This window comes from Podarcis vaucheri (genome assembly GCF_965113315.1).
Source record: "Podarcis vaucheri genome assembly, chromosome: 10".
Taxonomy (NCBI): domain Eukaryota; kingdom Metazoa; phylum Chordata; class Lepidosauria; order Squamata; family Lacertidae; genus Podarcis; species Podarcis vaucheri.
This window is the reverse complement of record NC_138748.1, coordinates 56,525,419-56,545,758: the sequence shown is the minus strand read 5'-3', so window position 1 is coordinate 56,545,758 and position 20,340 is coordinate 56,525,419. Positions and strand designations below refer to the sequence as shown.

The window sequence follows — 20,340 nt, the reverse complement described above, 5'->3', positions numbered from 1 at the left end:
GTGGGGAGGGCTAATTTCCAGATGTCTGGCAGGCGGGACGTGTCGTCACGCTTGTTCATGTTGTGAGGGTGTTTCTCTATCTCGATGGCTTCCATGATTATTCTCTTGTGGTGATGTTCCATGTTAAAGAGCAATTTGGAATCTGCAAAATTAATTTCGTGTCCTGTTTCTTTCATGTGTTGGAAAAGAGAGGAAGTTTTTTCTTCTTTTTTGACGGCATTCTTGTGTTCTGCGATACGTGCATTTATTCGTCTGTTTGTTTGTCCAATGTACGTGGCTGGGCAGACTTTGCAGGGTATTTCATAGACCCCTTGGTTTTCCAGCTGGATTTTGTCTTTTGGGTTTCAAAATCCAGCTGGAAAACCAAAATCCAGCTGGAAAACCAAGGGGTCTATGAAATACCCTGCAAAGTCTGCCCAGCCACGTACATTGGACAAACAAACAGACGAATAAATGCACGTATCGCAGAACACAAGAATGCCGTCAAAAAAGAAGAAAAAACTTCCTCTCTTTTCCAACACATGAAAGAAACAGGACACGAAATTAATTTTGCAGATTCCAAATTGCTCTTTAACATGGAACATCACCACAAGAGAATAATCATGGAAGCCATCGAGATAGAGAAACACCCTCACAACATGAACAAGCGTGACGACACGTCCCGCCTGCCAGACATCTGGAAATTAGCCCTCCCCACAAAAACCGACACCAGAACCAGAGGCACACAGAACGCCGTCACCAATCAACCACACCAGACCCAAACCCAGACCCTCTCCACAGACATATTACAGACTCCATCCAGTAGCCAAACTATAGTGGCACCTCCGGATGCTGCACCCCCCTGCAATCCCTACACAGATCTGGCTGGCACAAGGCACAAAACCACAGCTCGCCCCTATACACGAAGCCAAGCCAGAGCACAACTAAATGCAGCACAGCCATCTTCTCAGAAAAACTCTTCACAAGCTCAAGAGGTCAAGACACGAAAGCTTTAGCAACTAATCTACACTTAATGACCCACCCAGTGGTATTCAGAATATCACTCATGAAATCACCCAAGATATCCCTCAAGTAATTAAGGAACAAAAGAAGAAAAGGCACACTAATCTAGGAACTTCCTCTCTGCCCAGAACGTTGGAGGCTATACACCACACCCCTCAACAGTATTTATAGGAACTCAAACACCAGACTCTGCTCTGTTCCAGTAACAAGAAGCCGAAAGCACCAGCCTGAAGATGACGAGTGAGACCTCGTCGAAACGTCGCACAGACACCCCGACTCTTACACGGGAAGACACCCGAAGACACCAAAACCTGCATTCCTGTACCCGTGAAAATCTACGAAAGCATATATATATATATATATATATATGCAGGTTTTGGTGTCTTCGGGTGTCTTCCCGTGTAAGAGTCGGGGTGTCTGGGCGACGTTTCGACGAGGTCTCACTCGTCATCTTCAGGCTGGTGCTTTCGGCTTCTTGTTACTGGAACAGAGCAGAGTCTGGTGTTTGAGTTCCTATAAATACTGTTGAGGGGTGTGGTGTATAGCCTCCAACGTTCTGGGCAGAGAGGAAGTTCCTAGATTAGTGTGCCTTTTCTTCTTTTGTTCCTTAATTACTTGAGGGATATCTTGAGTGATTTCATGAGTGATATTCTGAATACCACTGGGTGGGTCATTAAGTGTAGATTAGTTGCTAAAGCTTTTGTGTCTTGACCTCTTGAGCTTGTGAAGAGTTTTTCTGAGAAGATGGCTGTGCTGCATTTAGTTGTGCTCTGGCTTGGCTTCGTGTATAGGGGCGAGCTGTGATTTTGTGCCTTGTGCCCGCCAGATCTGTGTAGGGATTGCAGGGGGGTGCAGCATCCGGGGGTGCCACTATAGTTTGGCTACTGGATGGAGTCTGTAATATGTCTGTGGAGAGGGTCTGGGTTTGGGTCTGGTGTGGTTGATTGGTGACGGCGTTCTGTGTGCCTCTGGTTCTGGTGTCGGTTTTTGTGGGGAGGGCTAATTTCCAGATGTCTGGCAGGCGGGACGTGTCGTCACGCTTGTTCATGTTGTGAGGGTGTTTCTCTATCTCGATGGCTTCCATGATTATTCTCTTGTGGTGATGTTCCATGTTAAAGAGCAATTTGGAATCTGCAAAATTAATTTCGTGTCCTGTTTCTTTCATGTGTTGGAAAAGAGAGGAAGTTTTTTCTTCTTTTTTGACGGCATTCTTGTGTTCTGCGATACGTGCATTTATTCGTCTGTTTGTTTGTCCAATGTACGTGGCTGGGCAGACTTTGCAGGGTATTACCAGTGGTATTCAGAATATCACTCATGAAATCACTCAAGATATCCCTCAAGTAATTAAGGAACAAAAGAAGAAAAGGCACACTAATCTAGGAACTTCCTCTCTGCCCAGAACGTTGGAGGCTATACACCACACCCCTCAACAGTATTTATAGGAACTCAAACACCAGACTCTGCTCTGTTCCAGTAACAAGAAGCCGAAAGCACCAGCCTGAAGATGACGAGTGAGACCTCGTCGAAACGTCGCCCAGACACCCCGACTCTTACACGGGAAGACACCCGAAGACACCAAAACCTGCATTCCTGTACCCGTGAAAATCTACGAAAGCAAATATATATATATATATATATATATATATATATTCATTCTGTATTTATTTATACCCTGCCTTTTCCCCTTACAGATAAAAACAAGAATCACTAAAAACATAGAAAAAATAATAATTAAATAAACAATTAATCATTAATAAAATTAAAGGTATCTACGTACATAAAATCTATTCAAAACTTATTAATAATTGCAATAAAAATAACAATAAATTACAAATGGATCTGAAAATGTGGAGAACTGAATTTAAGAATGGAAAAATCAGAAACTGAGAGAAACAGAAATTGACAGATTTACGCGTTCAGCTGTAAAATAACACATTTACTCGCCTACATACCCCATTTCCTACTTTGGGAAATGGCAACATCAAGGTGTGGAAAGGTTGAGAATAATTTAGAAAGGGACTGGGGAATAGGTAGATTCCAAGCATTGTTGGACTTTGACTTCCTTCAGCCCTGACCATTGACCCTGTGGCCGAGGGATGATGGGATTTGAGTCCAGCAACAACGGGAGGGACACAAGTCCCCCTCCTTAGTTTAGTTCTTTCCAAGAATGGAAAAGTTTTCCAAAATTGAAGAATTTGGGGGGTGGGGGAGTGGAAGAGAAAGCCCTTCACTCCATCACAGCAAATGTACACAAAGTGAAGGCCTCTTTTAAATCACCACCATGTTGCTGATTTTTTTAAAAAAACACAACCACAAACAATTAGAACTGGTCCTTATCTGAATTGGCAAACAACCCATTTCCAGTTTCTTCCTCCCCCCACCCCATGGGAACCAGTCAGCCTCCCCAGAGCAGAAAAGCTCATGTGACCTGAATATGTAGGACAGACTACAAAAGGGTGGGATTCTGACTGACAGTTCCTAACACTAATGCTTTTTTAAGTGCCAGAGGTAGCTTGTTTGCTGATGTAGTAGAACGGGTGGTCCTTCGCTCTTGGAACTGGAGCTGAAGTGGTGTACTCTCCACAACGAGATTTCCTTGCTGACCCTTGGGGGATGGAGTCAAGAAGAAAGATGGGCTGTGTAACCTACAGATCTTACTAGCTATATATAATTTGCACTGCTTTGGTTAATGGGAATTTCCATGCCCTAGGCACAACACTCAGAACCATCGCAGTTTCCCATCCGATATCAGTTAAACAATGTTTCTTAGACAATACTACATAATGAAAGACAAACTGTCTGGCCTCAGTTCTGGGAAACATCAGTGATGAGACACTGAGGTTATTTGGGACAGGCCGGCATTCTTTTAATCAGTGCACACACAAATACGCTTTCCCCCATTGATACAACTTAAATTAATCTTGATGTACAAGTTATAAACCCAGCATTTGATGGTTGCAAGACCATAGCTATGAGGAGCAAAAAGGACCCCCTCTAGATGTGTAAAGAAAATTAAAAAGCACACATCTCATTACCCAAAGACTTGAGAGCACAGTGGGCATGATCAAGCTAAGGTTAAACACTTTTGTCATCCTACTGGATTAAAATGGGCAGAATTCAAGCAGGCATGTTTGTGTGTGTGTGTGTGTGTGGTTTTACAATCCCTTCATTTGAAATGATTCTGGAACATTTGAGGTGGCAATTCTGAAGTCTGATGGGATGGGGTGGGATGGAGAATGAGGATCATTCCACTAAGAAAGTAAAAATGCTTACATTGACTCATTAGCACTGCTTTGAATTCAACCCATAGTGTGAGCTACTCAAACTAAACTAGTACAATTCTTCAGAATATTTAACCACATTTCTAGTGATGGAGACTTTTCTCTGTCTTTTATCAGGCATTCATTAGCTCTGAAGTAGAATCTTTCTGCACCTGGAGGAAACAGTCCATCAAGCTGACACACAGCATCCCAAAGGCTTAGTTCATTTAGTTCACATTGATTGCATGCCAGGACCCAGGGCACTGCAATAATCTTACATACAAAATATAAAGGCATGTATAATATAATATGGCTGCTGCCCTCCATATGACTCCCTCTCTTGTTCCCAAGTAGGGGTCTTCTGCATGTGTGTACCTGTGGGGTGCGGTGGGGAAGTTTAATTTCCAAGCAGTTCTTGGAAATAACTGATGTTGTGGAGTGGAATCAAGGAAAGAATAGAACCTAATCTGATATAAGGCAGCTTCCTATTTGTTCACCTAGCCCAGTATTCTTTATGTTGCCTGGCAGTGGCTGTCCAGGATTTCAGAGAAGATTCTCTCCCAACCCTACCTGGAAATGCTGGGAATTTAAATTAGGACCTTCTGCATGCAAAGCTCAGCTGTTCCTGAGCTACAGCCCTTCCCCAAATGATGGTTGTATACATGCTGATGGTGTTACGTGCATTTGTATGCTGGCTGATGAGAGTTGTCATTCAAAAACATAGGGAAGGCATCGTATTTGCTATTCTTGCCTTAGAATAGTCCATCTATTTTATTTTATTTAACTGGATTTAGTTACCACTTAATCATTTATAACCTCTAAATTGTTTACTATAAAACGTTAATTAAAATAGTCACAAACTTGAATGTTAAAAACCAGTTAGCCTAAAAAATTATCAAAATATAAGTAAAACCAACAGTTGTGAAAAATAAAATTAAATGTCTATTGTATATTCTGAATATCAATGGCTCTCCAAAGTCTTAGATAGAGATATTTCCTGACCCTTTTACTTGACATTATTTGAACTGGAGATTGAATCTGGGTTCCCATATGTGCAAAAGATGTGGTTTACCAATGAGCTGAGGTCCCTTTCTTTGGCTACATGACTTCACAAACCATTCAGATAACAGGATGTGCTCTGTCTAGTGCAGGAGTTTTGTCCTGCCTTTCCATCCATGTTTATCTAAAGAAAGGGAAGACTAGGCAGAATTGCCAAACAGCCTCCTTGTGACGTTGCCAAGAATGTATGGCTCTTCTAGAATCCAGAGAACTGGGTTTCTATTTTCTTTGGGCTTAGCCTTAATCAAGCAATTACAAATACAGAATCGTTTATCCAAATGGCCCTTGAGAATATTCCAAACATTTGGATAAGCAAACATTTGTGTAAAGTGGAGCTCTCTAGATTTAGAGATACATTACTGTACCATGATACTAAGCAGGGAACACACAATGAATTTTGATAGCAAGCAATTTTGATAACTGACATAACTGAGACAGGAATTCTCCAGTATTTCATTAAGGACTATAGGAAAGGAAGAAGGAATGTTACCATACACCTCTATTTTACCTATTAAATATGTCTCTACCCTACTTCACTAAATAATGATTTAATAAACTATGGTTTATTAAACTGTGGCTCAGTGTTATGTGTAAACCCTGCTTAGCAGCTTCATTGTGGTTAGTTTACTGCCAACAACCCATGACCTGAAGACATGATTTATTGATTTATGAATCTTTCTTTGTTTTAACTATGGCATTTCATCATATATGAATCTTGAACCCTTCCTTAACCATGGTTTGTCTGACCACCTCATCTCAGACACCCAACAAATGTCAAAGGCAGTAGGCAAAAGCAGTTGCAAAGCAAAAAAGCTTTGGAAAAATTGTCTGTGGGACAACTTGCTGTTAACTTATGGTTTGTTAAACAAACTATGGGTTAGTGTTATACCAGGCCTGTGTGTGTATTTGTTACAGTTTTACCTTGTCTTTTCTCCAAGGGCTCAATGTTTAAGTAAATCACTGTGTCAGGTAGTTTTGGATGAATGGGGTAACTTGACCCAAATCAGCTTGTCAGCATCATGACTGAACAGAGCTTCAAACTCACCCTTCTTCACAAGTCAAAGCCAAGCACTCTAACACAGAGAAAAGCAAATTTATACCCCCCTAGACATTGCATGGCCATTGATCAAGGATGATCAATCCAGCAGCATCTAGAGGGCACCAGGTTCCCCTTCTCTGTTATAACTGTGAAGCCACACATCCTCTGCTTACTAGAAAGTCTGTAGAGTCTGCCAGTTAATATGTGGCATTTCCCCCGTTCCTCAGCAAAACAGAAAGGAAATATTTTGGTCCCTTGACAACTGAAATGAAAAGAATGAGCTAATGAAGGAAATTCAACAAGTGATGCAGTAACTGTAGTATAAAAAGCAAGGTATAAAAGTGTGGAGAGATGGTTTTATCCACGCAGTGGCAGAATTTATCTTGACAACACACAACACTTGGCCAAAAATCCAAGACATAAGTCCTTACACTGGATTTCTGAGGTTATTTTAAGGCTCCCACCAGGAGTGCTTCTATAACCAAGCTGTACATAAGGAAGGCTGATTGGCAGCTTCCCACGCTGTCAGTTTGGTGTATTTTTGCAGCAAAATGGAAGTGAACAAAAATGCTAAATATAAGAAGAGCCCAGCTGAATCAGCCCAAAGCCCTCTCTAGTTCAGTATCCTGTTTCCCACAGTGGCCAATCAGGAAGTCCACAGGTAAAGCATCAGGGCAACAGCAGCTACCCTTTGTTGTCCCCCAACAGTTGATAATTTGGAAGCAAGCTGCCTCCTGGAGGTAGCAAGGTGGTAGAGCATGAGACTCTTAATCTCAAAGTCATGGGTTCGAGTCTTACTTTCAGTGAAAGATTGCTGCATTGCAGGGGGTTGAACTAGATGATGCTTGTGGTCCCTTCCCACACTACAATTCTATGACAAGTAGTCATTAATGGGGAATTTGTCTACTGCCCTTTTAAATCCGTCTAAGCTAGTGGCTGTCACCACCTCTTGTGACAATGAATTCCATGAGTTAATTGTGCATAAGTTCTTAAAACACTCTTTCACACTGCTCAAAGTACACATCACATCATATAACCTGTTTTTCCTGATGAGGCCGTTTGCACACCATACTTTTAAAGCACATGTAAAGCACATCCAGCCCCCCAAGAATCCTGGGAGCTGTAGATTGGTAAGGGTGCTGGGAATTGCAGCTTTGTGAAGGGTAAACTACAGTTCTCAACCTTTGCGGAGGAGCTTTAAGTGTATGCTGTATAGGCAGATGTACTATATGTCTCATGGTTGGGCAAAGACTGATAAGTGATGAGAGTGCTCTGAAGTTACCAATGCTTGGGACTGTAGGGATCAGTTAAAAACTGTACCTAAAACAGAATGAGAGACCAAAGGCTCCCTATCCCTTTCTGGACCCAATCCAAGATGTTAGGGATGACATTCAAAGCCCTAAATGGCCTGGTTCCAGCATACCCAAGAGGCTGCCCTTATCTTTCTGACACTCCACTATGACCTTTAAGAGTGACTGGGGATGCCCTCTTCAGCTTACCAAATCAAGACCACAAGGATGAGCAGAGAGCCTTCTTTGGCAGGTAGCCACCAACCGAGGAATTCCATTCCCCTGAAGACCTGCCAAAGCCTAGGCATTTTTGGAAGCAGTACAGGGGACACACACACACACATTGCAGTAAGCCTGCAGCTTACGCAGGGGTTACACTCCGGGGATTGTGCCTAAAGCGAAAATCACTTCTAGTCAAAACACATTGGGTGTAATGGCAGGTGGGATTGCCAAAGTCTTTCTCCCCAGATGCCCCCCCTTTCTGCTCACTTCTTTAAAAAAATAAATAAATTGCTGAGCACATAAAGCTGAATGTTAAATGTGCATAAATTACAGGCTTACAATACCTATACCTATACCGATACTGATACTGATACCAATGCATAGTGGCTAGGGCTAAGAAGATATGGGGCAAAAGAGAGTGTAACCCAGAGATGGGGAAGCTGCAGCCCTCCAAATTGTTGCTGGACTACAATTCCCATCATCCTTGACCATTTATAACATCTTGAGTGGGGCTGAGTCCAACAACATTCAGAAGGCCCCCGCTGTATGCAACCAATCTAAATGCGGCCTTGGTGGTTAATGCATTGCCACCCACCTTCAGTAGATAAGACGGATAGTTCAGTAACAGGGCAGATACCCTGCATGTGGAAGGCACTAGTTTGAACTGTTAAGTTGCAGGGGAGAGACCTCCACCCAAGGCTTTGAAGAACCACTGCTATACAGAGTAGACAGAGCTTGGCTACCTAGACCAAAAGTCTGACTTGACAGAAGGCAGCTTGATAGGCTCTTGTGAGGCCTTGTGTATAGAAAGGGAGTATTGTTTCTGCTTTTGTTTGGCCAAGGGGGCTGGGCACACAAATGGCTAAGACCCCTTGATCTAGGCTTTTATCAGATTCTTTAACCAACTTAAGATGGCTGGCATGCCATAATACAGTCTTAGTGGGTGCCATAGGCTGGTCCCAGTTTTTATTGCTGTCATTAAGTGTGTGTGTTGTGGGGGTAAGTCCTGTAAAGTTAAACAGCACACAGAAGTGATCTGTGTCCTGATTTCTTCCTCTGATTCATATCCTTCTCCCTCTCTGCCCTATGCCTTTTACTCAGTTCTCAGAAACCATGAGTGAATGGCTGGCGATAAATCACTTTCCAAACTGACCTTTGACTTTTCCTGAGCTTGAGGGTCTGTTGGCCAGACTGTGTGTGCTCTTGTGCTTATAAACTGGGCTCCCAGCTCCCCCTCCAAACAAAGGTAATCCTTGTGCTGTCCCACCCCTTCCCACTGCAATTTTGTGTCCCCCAAAAGACAAGCTGGATGGAGGAAGAAGAATCACCTTAAAAAAAATTAAAAAGACAAGGTCTATCTGTTTAAGCACACAAGACTGCACACACAGTGTACATTTAGCTCATCAACTGCAAAAGCAGATCCTAATCGTACTTGAATCCATGTTCTATGTCTTGATAGAGATAGAGATAGAGATAGAGATGATAGAGATAGAGATAGAGATAGAGATAGAGATAGAGATAGAGATAGAGATAGATATATAAAGATACTCTACTACGTATTCATTGCATTTATATCTCACCTTTTCTCCAATATGCTCAAGATGGTGTATATGGCCATCTTCCTCCCCATTTTATCTGCACAACAACCCTTTGAGGTTGGGTTAGACTGAGAGACAGACTAGCCCAAGGCCACGCAAATGAGTTTCATGGCTGGGCAGGGCAGGTCCTTGGTCCAGCACTAACCACTAACACCACACTGGCTCTCTCTATCCACAACTTTGTTTCTTAATATACTGAGTGTTGTTGCATTTTCTCCCCACATGTGTAATAAACAGGGTTGCATCTAACACTAGGCTTACTCAAAGAAAACCCACTGAAGTTAATGGGCATTGCTAACTTAGTTACAGGTAGCCGTGTTGGTCTGCTGTAGTCAAAACAAAATAAAAAAAATTCTTCCAGTAGCACGTTAGAGACCAACTAAGTTTGTTATTGGTATGAGCTTTCATGTGCATGCACACTTCTTCAGATACTTCTTCTTCAGTGTATCTGAAGAAGTGTGCATGCACATGAAAACGCATACCAATAACAAACTTAGTTGGTCTCTAAGGTGCTACTGGAAGGAATTTTTTTTATTTTATTGCTAACTTAGGTTCACTTATTTCAGTGGGTCCACCCTGAGAAGAACTTAGTTGAATAGAACCTACAATAATAATACTTAACATCTGTATAGCACTTGCGAGGGTTCAAAGTAATTAACATCCATTATCTCATTTACATCCTTATAAACAACCCTGTAAGGCAATTCAGTATTATCCCTCATACTGCAAACAGGGAGGTAGCAGCGGCGCTGGTGGCTGGTGCTCTTTGGGACTGGCAGGGCAGAAGGCAGGGAGGCCAACAGTAGATGGTGCCAGAGCCAAATGACAGGCAAAGTCAATTAATTCCAGGTTTGCCCCATTGCTCCTCCCTGATGAGTTCTACAAGGAATATGGAGGAGCAGGAAGCTGACAGGCGGTGCCACTCCATGGGCAGGGTGTAAGAAGGCAGCCACATGATGACTAGCTGAGAGCAGACTGAGGTTGGTAGGGCAGTGCCTCTTTCTCCCAAACTGACCAGCTTCTACTGGGGTGAGGGGATTGATGTAAAGAATGGCTTGCCTTAAGGCCAGCTAATTATTTCCTAGCAGAGGCAAGATTTGAACCGAGGACTTCCTGATTCACACCCTAGTCTTTAACCACTATGCTACAGCAGTTATCTAGGGTGCTTTCCTTCTGAAATGAAAGTTCAGTTCCATTAACATCAAAACTTTTTAAAATTTTCAATTTGACTGATGGGGATCTGCTGTCGTTCTATTGCCCCAAATGCTCAGGGTATTCTTGAGATGGAGAATGAAATCAGAGAGGCCTCAAAAAGAGATAGTGTGGAATAATGGGCAACTCACACATACTCACGCATAGACTAGGAATTAGATAAATCTATGTTCTGATAATGTGGAAAACAACAGTGTCTATGATTATAGTAGAGTTGGCTCAAGATTTATTTCAAAATATAGTATTTCTTAAAAAACAAAAATCCTACGACAGATCAGTATAAAGGAAGTTGAAAGGGAAATTCAAGAAGGTCAGCTGTCTCCAGAACCACTGAATGTTATTCAAAATCACAATAATAAAAGCTCAGCTGGAGTGGGTACCCCCAGATTAGAAAATGTACCACTAAATCCAAGAGAATGCCAGCATGGTTAATGAGCAGAGTCAAGGAAGCTAACAGATTAGAGACAAGAAGGCTTCTTTCAGAAAATGGAAGTTTGGTTACATTGAGGAGAACAAAAAGGAACATAAACTTTGATAAAAGTAATACAAGCTGACAAAAAATGCAAAAGGGATGCAAATAATAATACCGAATTATTAATGTATTGTCATTGTCATTGCTATATGCATTGCTATTGGTATTATTACAGGAGTGTATTGCTAAAATAATTAAGAATAACAAAAAAAAATATTTAAAGGCTTCAGAAGGGTAGGAAGACGGTTGACCACTGGATGGTAAGGGAATTAAAAGTGTGCTAAAGGAGGAAAAGAAGACTGCAGAGCAACCAAATGAATAATTTTGCTAGTCTTCACGGCAAAAAATGTAGGGTAAATACTGTGCTTGAGTTGACTTCTAAAAAAAGGGAGTCTGAAGAACTGATACAAATAGTTGTGACAAGAGATAAAATTCTTATGAACAAATCACTGCTTCCAGATGCTATCCATCCCGAGAGTTTTTAAATGTGAAATTGCTGATCTGCTAACAAAAATATGTAACTGGTCCCTAAGATTGGTCTCTGCCAAGAGAACTGGGAAGTGAGCAAACATACTGCGGTTCTTCTTTGCCGCACTTGCAATTATGCAGCTTCTTATTTCACATAAATACATAATACAGACCTGTTCTCATGTTCTCACATAGATAGATAGATAGATAGATAGATAGATAGATAGATGATAGATAGATAATGATAGATAGATAGATATAGATAGACAGATATCCAGGAAATTATAGGCTGCTTAGTTTAATGTTTGTTCTAGATAAATTGTTGGAAAGCCTTATTTAAAAAATGATCAAGAATATGGAAGAACAAGTTTTGCTGAAGAAGTCTCAACAAGCCTTCTGAAAAGGTTGTTCCTGTCTCACTAGGCTTTGGATGAGCATGTGGATAGGGCGGATTCAGTAAGCACTGTTTACTTGGGCTTTCAAAAAAGTGTTTGATGAAGTCTTTCTCCAAAGACACCTGAGCAAACAATCATGGGAGAGGTCCTCTTATGGATCAATAACTGGTTAAAGAACAGGAAGGAGAGAGTAGGAACAAATGGACAGTTCTCATAATGGAGGGTTATAAACAGTGAGGTTCCCCAAGGATCTGTTTTGAGACCAGTGCTCTCCAACTTGTTTGTAAATGATCTGGAGTTAAGAATGCGGGAAAGTCAAGAGGGTCAGCTCTTTCCAGAACATTGGGGATTACTCAAAACCACAGTAACAGAAGCTTAGCTAGAACGAATACCATAAATCAAGCAAGGTATCACCAAATTCAAGAGTTGGCATGTTTAATGAGAAGAACAGAATGAGTTTTTAAAAAAACAAAACAAAAACTGACAAGCCCCGTGGATCCCCTGTTGTGATTCTGTGATGCAAAAATGTTTCTGAGATGCCTTCAAGGGCCCCCATAATTTGGGACTCAGTCTGAAAAAGGTTATCCTCTTCAGTTTAGAAGAAGAGGGGTAAGGGGGGCATGCTATTGTATAAAACTACCATTTTAAAATCTGCCTTCTCATCTGCTCCCCTTCCCAACCCTGAGTTCATGCAAATTCAGGATTGAAATAAGTCATTACAAATCTTCCAATGGGGGTTGTGAGATGGCCGCTTTACATTTTTATGTATATAAAGAAGAAGGAAGATATCATGGAGGATAAGGCTATCAGTAGCAACTAGCCATGGTTATTTCTTTATTCATGTAGTGCCATCTATGTTACATTGAGCTTTATAAACAGTATATTATGGTTGTATACTACCTCTAGATCAGAGGCAGTATGTCCCTAGTACCAGCTTGTGGGGAACCGCAGCAGAAAATGGCTGTTGTCCTCATGTTCTGCCAATGTGAACTAGAGGGGCCTTTGATCTGATCCAGTAGGGATTATCCTGTGTTCATAGGTAGGACACTCTAATAGAGTCTGCACCTCAACAGAACATTTAGTATTTAGCTACGGCTTGTTCTTGCTATTGCTGGTACAAATGCATGTTGCAATAAAGGAAAGGAATTAAGTGGGTGAATTAAGGAGACTTGGTTGCTGGTCTAGATCTGCAGAGTAAGGGAAGGAGATAGCTACAGAACCACTGGGGAGGTCACTGAATAACTCATTTGGGACAGGAGTTCCAATGCTGAACCCTAATTTGAAGGTCTGTGTGTGATCTATAAACCACACCTTCTCATCCTACAGTGGTGCCAGATGCATGCTTATAGATTATGTATCAACATTAAACAATGCAGATGGCATTATATAAGCATAGATATTATGTTCCGGGGTGCAGCTCCAAATCCCACCTCAGTCAATCCATGGGTGGTTACAGGCTAGAAAAGGGTGAAGTTTTTTGCATGTTAAGACTTGTCCAACTATTTGGATTAAGTTTCTTAGTTGCTAGCATGGATAGTCAGGTTGCTACTACATGCAGGGGCAACAGTGATGGACGGTGAGGAGGAAGAGGTGGGAGACAGAATACAGTCAGCCCATTGTGTACAGGAAGAGAACAAATAAACTGAAATGGGCTATTTTAGATACTAAAAGAATGAACATGCCACATCCACCTCCAATAAATATATTTTCATTATTTCTAGAATAGCCTACATTAAAGGAGCTACAGTACCTATAGTTTGGAGTGGTGTATGAGCAAGTGCTTTTATTAGCACTTGCTTGGGAGAGTCAGTACAACTCTTGGATTACCTCCTCATGAGTAACTTAGCAAAGTAACGCACATGCCCATAAAAGCAATGCATGTCATTATACATCCTCTACTCAGAAGAAAATAAATGTTCCCACATTTAGAACTTGAACCAAATGCAAAGCACAGTAATTATATCCCGCAGACATGCTGGTTTCTAAGAAACATGCCTGTAATGTATAGACGTGCAAACAAATTAATAGCTGCACACAGTTTACAGGAAAACCCTGAGTTTGCAAAAAAATTGTTCAGAATAAGCTAAAGCAGGGCAGATGGCTGGCTCACAGTCATGAAGAGGCATGGAGGAAGGCAGCTGTTGAGTAACAGAGGGCTTAGCTTACTAGTAAGGGCACATTCACTTATTTGGAGATGTGGCATTTCAGCCAATTCAGGCCCTGAACCACACACACTTTAACCTTGTGAAGAGCAAGGAAGGGGAACCTGTGGCCCTCCAGATGTTGCTGCACTCCAGCTCCCATCTGCCCCAGCCAGCCCAGCCAATGGTCTGGTCCACGATGGTGGAATGCGTAGTCCAACAACATCTGGAGGGATACAGGTTTCCCATCCTTGGGGCAGAGGGTTCACTGCAAGAGCAGACTCTGCATTACACTAGAGTCCCAGGAGAAAAACTAGACTTACTCCAACTAGACGCAGCATTTCCAAAAACATTGTTAAGAAGTGGACAGAAATGCACACAATTACTTTAAATATATATTGTTAGCTACACTATAACTGGTGCAGTATACTGGATAGAGTGTCAAGAGTTAGGCCAGAGATACCCATGTTCCAATTATTGCTCAGGCAATAAAGCTCATTGGGTGACCTTGAGCATCACAAAGGTGTTGTGAAGATAAACTGGTGGAAGGAGGGAAGAACTTGTGTTCTACCTCCACTGTTGGAGGTAGTATGTACCTGAATACCAGTTTTTTTGGAATCACAAGTGGGTAGAATGCTGTTGTGGTGACCTCGATTCAGGAATTAAAGTATTTACCATCACAAAAGAATGGCCAGGCTGCCCAAGTAAGCAATCACTGGCTATTGCCACATATCCTGACAGACAGAATTTCTGCTGCAGACCGCCTCCTTCTGTGATGTATGTATGATGTTTCTGGGGGTGGTCTTGGGCTACAGGGTGGACAATTTCAAAAGTCTTTATAAGGGCTTGCACACCATTGTTCTGGGTTCCTCCTCCCTCCTGCATGTGATGAGGACCCTGCTGCAACAGTTTAATAAAGATCAGGCTTACTAGCTGCTTTGCTTCTCAATATTATTTGGTTGGCCTCTGTTATTTTCTCCTACCAATAGGGAACCCACTTAAGGACTCTATATGGGCTCTTGGATACCCCATAAGGGAAAAGGAGCAGATTTTGTTTACATCAATTGCAATCCTAAACACACTTACTAGGTAGTAAGTCCAATTGAGTATAGTGGAATTTACATCTTAGAAAATATGCGTAACCTGGCGCCGCACATACACTATCCAGAAATGGCTATGTTCCTTTCGTTGGAAAGTTTAAGTGGTGTGTGTTCACACCCATGGGAGACAGCAGTGCATTGTCTCAAAGGCCAAACTCAGCTGAGTAAAACTGAGACAATCGCTTGCATTTTTTTAAATGGCATGACAAAATTGTACTCATGGTGGTGATTCATTTAGACTTCTATAATTAAAAATTCAAAAGATGCTTTGGACGCTGTGATGGATACATGAAGCAAATGAAAATGCTAAAAAAACTCTCTCCCCCTTTCTCTGCTTCAGAATCTTGTCCCATTTCCCAGACAGGTGTGTCACTGTCACATGTTTATTGCCAATTGTCTTATCAAACATTGTGGTCTCCTGTAAATCCTTATAAATGACAACAAACTTGTAAGAAATCAAAGCCAAAAGAAAAGAAAAGACAAACACACTCTCCCAGTTCATGGTCTGAATCAGGTAGAATGTTGGCTTTAGGATTAAATGCAAATTCAGGCTTTTAGTTGTCTTTGTTGCAAATCTCAAGCTTACCTGAAAGCCTTCAAAGGTAAACAAAAACAACTGGTGCTGCTTACACCTTCCGGCATTAAGTGGGAAAGGCATCCCATCTCCAGCAGACATGCAAACACAGCCCTGTCTCTCCACATTTTCTCCTAAAGTGCTCACTTGTGCTTCTTCATTTACAAACTAGCACTGCTTTGGGTGTTTTAGGTCTTTGTAAGAGTAAAGCCCGCTTCACCAGGCATAGAAGCAGCTCTGTGGCAATCAGCATCAATATTCTAATCTTAAAAATAAAATAAAAATGCTTACATGCATTGGCAGATTGCTCCAGGACCTCACGATGGTGAAACTCAGCCCCGAATCGGATATACAGTAACTGTGTTTCACTGCACTTGATTCCCATAGACCAGGCATGGCCAAACTTGGCTCTCCAGCTGTTTTGGGACTACAACTCCCATCATCCCTAGCTAACAGCACCAGAGGTCAGGGATGATGGGAATTGTAGTCCTAAAACAGCTGGAGGACCAAGTTTGGCCATGCCTGCCATAGACTAAGAGATGAAGATGGCACTGAACCCTGGGAATACAGATTGACTGTGGCTTCTTGTTGACAGTATAATCTTCACTCCCTGATAGGCAGAGGTGGCATCAGTAACTGGCACCTTCAACCCGGTACCTACTTGGCCCAAGGTATCACTGAGTTGAGTTGACTGTCCTGTCATGCCCTGGAGCACCCATTACTCTGGGACACTGTAGAAAAGTTAAACAGCAAGCAGATTGCCAGTACCAGCTGCCCCCAGTTTAGCCTATGAAAGTGTCCTCAGGCTCCAGGAGGTGTCCTTGAGTCTCTGTCTCAGGAGGTAAAAGCCTTTCAGCAAACACCCAAGAGAGTGAGGATCAAGGTGCAACTCTCCTTTGAAATGGTCAGGTGTTGGTGTCAGGGACGGGCAGGGCTCTGAGAATCGTGTGGTGGAGGCAGCAGAGCCAGAGGCTGGTGCAGTGGAAGGAGGAGGTGATTTATGGGGTTTTGTGCCAAGGCTGAATGATAAGGAAGAGTTTGGGGGAGTAGGAGCAGGAGCTGGGGCTGGAGGAAGGGCGGGATGCCTCCCCTGCTGTCCCCCAGGACTAGGAGGGGTTTAAAGCGGCAGGCACAGTGACAACTTCTGTGTAGGAGAAGTCACACGTTGCTTGTACATGACCCATCAGATGTGAGTACTTATGTTTGGGTGGAGACGTGGTTATGCTGTTGCTCCAACGGTCCAGTTTGGAGCACAAGCTAGGGCAGGGTCACCAGAAAATAGTCACCAGAAGCCTGTGTGTGCATTATGTGCACCTTTGGAGCTACTGCAAGTACATGGTTTGTCAATAAAGAATTAAACCACCAGCCATTTGTTCTCCCTGAGCTGGATTTGCTGAGGACAATTGGCCTGCGATAGTCATGTTTGGGTCCGTTTTGTCTCACACCATTCTATTGAAACGTATCCACCGACCTTTCCCTATGAAAAGCATAGTATTTATATAAGCACTGTCAGAAGTACTATGAGCAGCCAAAGCTGACAAACATTGAAATTAGATCTGGTTGGCTGGCTTCAGTGGGGATATTTCTTTGGAAAGTGCACGCTAATTTAAATACATACCCAAACAATTCAGCCAGACACTTAACTGCACAGCTGCAGACTGTAACACATTCTGCCGTGACATAATTCTCAAATACTGTACACTAGTGTCACGCCTAAACATGCTCGGAAAAGTAAGCAGTTTCATACCAAAATACAGTGAACAAGGTGTCTTGACAACAATGAAAACTTAAAAAGGAAAAGAGGTGGGAAGTGGTGTCATTGAGTTCTCTCCATTGCTCTGCTGCATCCAATACAAATAAATAGATGACAAAGCCGTCTCCGACCTCAGTTCACTTTAGGTACCCAAAATAAGTTTTCCTCTTGTTCTGCTCCATTTTGCAATGTTGTACAGTGTCATGGAGTGGCTGGATGCAGAGGAGTGGTGGGAGGCACCAGCCAGGGAACCCCCAGGGAAAGAAGGCTCAGAGCCCAGGCATTGGTGGTGGGACAACAATGAGTGGATAGAGGGAGAAGAAGCAGACTGGGAGGACGAGGCATCCGCAGCAGAAGAGGTGACATGGTTTAGTGAACAGGAAGAGGCTGTGATAATTTAGACTCCGAGGCCAAAGCGGGGACTAGGGGGGAGTGGAACCAGGAGAGGCAGGCTGATGAAGAAGCCAGGGAGTCTCCCCCTCCTGCGGTGACCAGCTCCTCTCCACCCTGGTCTCCTAGAACCCCCAGAGAAATGAAATGGGCAGAATATATGGTGCTTGTTCACAGACACAGCCTGAGACCATGTAGGAAATACCCTGGAGGGGAGAAGTCCTAGTGGGCACTGAGAAAGTGAGGACCTTCAGTCCTCACAACTGCTTCATTGGGGCAAGACCGCCTGGAAAGGGTTAGTGAGACCAGTAGGCACAGGTTGCAGTTTGCTTCCCTTGAATAAGGAGTTAACATCACTGCCCTCGGGTGATTTATTGTTTTGTTGCTGACCTACACCTGACTCCAACCCTGACACACAGATAGAGATCCAGGCCTGCTCAGCATTTGAGGAGGGAAACAGCACTCGGTAACAGAAATAAAGTTCAAGTCAGACTCTTGGGTCTATGTAGCTCAACATTATCTATGTTGACCAGCAGCCGCTCTCCAGGTTTTCTGACTGGAGACATTCCCAGTCTTACCAGGAGAACTGGGGACCTTTTGCATGCAAAGCAGATGCTCTGAGTGGCAAGCCTTCCAATATCATTGGTAATACATCAGTTCAGTTTCCCACTATTCAATACCAAACCCATTACAGTATCTGCTTCCATTGCAAGGTGATGTCAAACGATCTGAGAGCTCTGCCTAGCATGTTTATCTGTCATCATTTTTACACAAGTGAAACCAATGACCAATCTAGTCAGTCCAGCATCCTGCTCTCATAGGGGTCAACCAGATGCCTCTGGGAAGCCTACAAGCAGGACCCAAGTGCAACACCACTCTTCCCACTTGTGAATCCCAACATGTGGTATCCAGTCCCTTGAGTAATCACAGGTTTGAACTCCCTGCAATAAAGATGGGGTAAAACAGCAACAATGGCTGCAGCGTCTTTCAGGAATGGTGGGGGAAAGCAGCCTCCCACTCTAAGCACCTAAGAGAACTGGTGGGTCAGACCAAAACCCCATCCAATCCAGCATTTTGTTCCCACAGTGGCCAAACAAATTTGTATGGGAAGCCCTGAATGCACTTGAGTATTCCTCAGGCTTATAACAGTAGCCCTTTTGCATCAGACTAAGAACTCACCTAGTCTAGCATCCAGACCCAGAAGCTGGGCAAGAAGGCAATAACCTACCCAGCAACTGGAATTCCCTTAGCAACTGGAATTCAGTAGTATACTGCCTCTAAACCTGGAAGCCTCATATAATCATTGTAGCTGATATAGAGCCATTTCCCATTATGTTCTGCCTCCATAGTCAGAGACATCAATTGATGGAAGCCACAGAAGAAGAGCATGCTCTTGTGCTGGGGTCCTGCTTTCTGGTTTTCCCCAGGCATCTGGCTCATCACTGAATGAATGGGGTGCTGGATTAGATGGGGCATTGGCCTGATCCAACAGGCTCTTATGTTATTTTTTTCTAACCACCTTGCCTGCCGCCACCTCTTACAGTAGTAATCTTCATGTGCTTTGTCTATCAGTGTAACTGGGATGGCCCCCCAAGTTCTAATATTGTGGGAGAGGGTGCAGGTCTGGTCACTGTGTCTAAAGACAGCTTTCTGGCTTTACACAATCAGCTAACTGGCTCCGCACAACGAACACCTATTGTCAAGATAAACAATTAAATGGCCCTGTGTAATACCATGCAAGCTAAAGCCGCAAATCCCTCTCATTCAAAAGAAAAAAGGACAACTGCCCTGTGTTGGTAACAGTGCTCCAGCAACTGGGATTTAGAAACAAACAAACACACAAACCAAGTGCTTTTACGAGTGTACTTGGGGCGTATAAAACGGAACATATTCAAGAGCAGAAATGTAGGCCTTGCTAACGCACCTCCCCACCCACTTAGCAAAACTTCCTTGAGCACCTCATGCCTACCACAGAAGTAAGAAATTAGGGCCAGAGAATTTCTCCTAGCACACCCCCCACCCCACAGAATATACCATTAACACAACAAAAGAAAGAAAGAAATTACATACCTTTGTGCTCTGCTCTTCACTTCCTTCTTAAGCTCCAACAGAGGTGATAGTCTGAGGCCTTGCCTAAACCTTCAGCTCATAGTGTCTCCTTTGGGAAGCTTGACCTCTGTTATACTACATTAACTGCCAAAGAATCCTGGGAACCAAAGTTTCTTAAGGGTGCTGGGAGCTGCTAGGAGGCCCCAATATTCTCCTCACAGAGCTGTTTTTCGGGGCGATTTGACAGTCAGTTCCTGTTCTCAGGGAACTCTGAGAATAGAGCTCTGTGAGGGAAATAAACCCTTAATGAACTACAG

At 43.0% G+C, this 20,340-nt stretch overlaps 1 protein-coding gene across 1 annotated transcript in view; it reads right to left on the bottom strand.

The window, feature by feature from the left end:
- Positions 1 to 20,340, bottom strand: part of WNT5B (Wnt family member 5B) — a 133,143-nt gene extending 112,803 nt beyond the window's left edge. The window contains exon 1 of the mRNA XM_082240596.1: positions 20,045 to 20,340. The gene's annotated coding sequence lies outside the window, so the exon portion shown is untranslated. The remainder of the gene's footprint in view (positions 1 to 20,044) is intronic.